The sequence below is a fragment of the Microtus ochrogaster genome, linkage group LG7_11 (genome assembly GCF_000317375.1).
Source record: "Microtus ochrogaster isolate Prairie Vole_2 linkage group LG7_11, MicOch1.0, whole genome shotgun sequence".
Classification (NCBI taxonomy): Eukaryota; Metazoa; Chordata; class Mammalia; order Rodentia; family Cricetidae; genus Microtus; species Microtus ochrogaster.
The window spans coordinates 1,244,571-1,247,332 of record NC_022032.1 but is presented as its reverse complement, the minus strand read 5'-3'; positions in this window follow the sequence as shown (position 1 = coordinate 1,247,332).

Below are 2,762 nucleotides of genomic sequence, written 5' to 3'. Positions count from 1 at the left end.
AGAAATCCTCAATAAATAAATAAATTAAAAAAAAAACAGCAGAACTGAAAAAAAATAAAAATAAAAAAAAATAAAATGACAGACATTTTCATCAAGTAATTACATCATCCTTTGTTGTAAGCGTCTACAACTATGCAAGACATCCCAGCTAAATAACAGGGTTGAGACTGTAAGTTCAGTCGTAGAGTGGTACCATGCCCAGGTACCACCAAGCTTTCTTTTTTCCTCTTTCCTTGAGGAAAATACAGTGAGGCTAAGACACTTTGGCTATAAGCATTAAACACAGATGAGATTGGATCAATAGGGAAGTATTCTGACCCACAGATTAGATGACTTTCTTGGGTTGTAAGCTTTGATATGAGAGTAAGTTTTAAGCCTCTTAGGGATATAACTTGGCACCCAAATTGATCCCAGCCCAAATGATTGTTTTTATTGTTCCCTGTTTTTTCTGAACCTATGATTTTCCACAAACATAAGTTTAACTATCATACTGCTTCTCCAAAAGCTTCATTGGTTATCAGTTGCTTCCAGAAGAGGAAGGAGTAAAGGGGTTAATGTGCACTCAACAGGTGTCAGAAGACATGGGTGGGTAAAAAGAATTTACAGGGGACGTAACTGAGACAGTAAAATACCAAGAAGCCAGGACTGATGGCACACACCTTTAATCCCAGCTCTCGGGAGGCAGAGGTAGGTGGATCTTTTGAGTTCAAGGCCAGCCTGGTCTACAGAGTGAGTTCCAGGACAGCCAGGGCTACACATGGAAACCCTATCCAGAAAAAAAAAAAAACAAAAACAATAAATCACTGCAGGAGAGGAAGTGGGAGTTCCCAAAGCATCAGCCACTAAGAGGGAGAGGTCTTAGGTCTTACCTCGAGAACCATTTGTGGGGGGTGCTGTTTGAATAGATAGGTAGGCACCTCACTTTTGTTGACTAGTAATCAATTTTACAGCACAAGTCGTATAAAATACAATGGGATCGTTAGTAGTTAGGGTCTATATGTCTGAATAAAACATCACTAAGTCCCTAGGGGTCAGGCTCCAAGGAGTCATGGCCAGTTGTTAGAGTGTAGGAACTTAGCTTTTGTTTCTACATTGTGGACAAGGAACAAACTGCATTCCATGGATGCCTTTCAATCCTTATTTAGACCCCTGAACAAGCACAGTTCTCTATTGGCCATGAGGTCCTCCCTGGTCATGTTGTCCTTTCTCTTTTACCTCCATTTGTGTCTACAGTTTTGCTATTTTACTTTCACTTAAATCCCACAGAATTCTTTAGGGAACTAAGGAATTACTCAGAATTTCATCTAAGTCATTCTGGAGAAATCCACACAGCGTAATGGTAAACCTGCCATCTCCCGTTTAGAACAGGTCATGAAAGTTACCTAATGAAAATGGCATCAGTCATGTCTAGCTTCTTCTGTTAAGTATAGCGTGTTGAAACGTGTACCAGACACTTGTAACTCTCTTTACAGGCAAGCCTGCTTTCCACCCCCAAACAAGTTGGCCCATGCTGGGAGAGGGGGTATTCTGCCTCGCTCTTTATACTTGATCCTCGCCTCTCAAGTCTTAGTACTTTATGCTCTCCAGTCAACATTAAATGATTATTGATGTTGCTCGCTAGTTTTGACAACGGTTTAATAAATGAAATGAGAGCTTAGAGAAAGTTCATCGGTCTGCTTCTTAGTTCCCCAAGTTTATTTCTATGTCAGATTTTATTCCAGAATAGTATTTCCAGATTGCTGCAGGAAAGAATAATGACATCCCTCATCTCGTAAAGCTGAAAGCAGCAGCAACTTTGGTTCATGGGTAGGGGACCAACCACAGCACCTAGTCTTCATTGTACCTAAAACATCCATCCTTCTGTACTCATCTGGAAGGGATACAGGCCAGATAGTCACCACTGGGGAAGGAACCTGAGGCGGGTGGACGGGTGGGGAGGTGGGGGTGGAGCCAAGAGCACTGCTGACTGCTGGGGAATTAGCAGCTGAGCGCATCCCACTGTGTGCCACAGTACAGATCTCTACCTTGGTAGAGTTCAACAATTGCCGCCTTGCTCAGGACACCGCCTCAAGCTGGCATGGACAGCTGCACAATTGGGTTTTATGCCTCCTGTCTCTCCTAACCAGACATGATAACTTGGTTCCAAAATATATCTGCCCTATGGATAAATACATACAGATGCTAGAGGCTCTGGGGTGATGAGCTGATCAAGACAACCATCCCTGCAGCCTCAGCTTGAAAAGACCCTGGAAAACAGAAAATCCTTAGGACTTGGAGGATGAAACAATTCATATATTTGAATGTTCAGTCCTTAGTTGGTGGAAGGATAGTTGTTTGGGAAGGATTAAGTGGTGTGGGCTTTTTGAGGTTTCAAAAGCCATTCTCAGCTGTGTGTACCCCAAATTCTGCTTCATGCTTATGGATCAGATATAAGTTCTCAGCTATTCTTAAGATTGGCCAAACCAGGGTGGAAATCAGTTGTTATCAAAATGAAAATGGAGAAAAGGGACAAATAGCCACACAGCCTGAGGACTACTGCTTGTGTTTTTTAGTAAGGTTGGAGTCAGTGGGAAACTATTACTAGTTTCCTCGACTCACTAAGGATTTAATGGGACTAGATTTCTGTACATATTACTAATTACAGGAACCACGTGAGGTGGTTTGAAAACTCCCCATTGGCCGGGTGGTGGTGGCGCATGCCTTTAATCCCAGCACTTGGGAGGCAGAGGCAGGCGGATCTCTGTGAGTTCGAGACCAGCCTG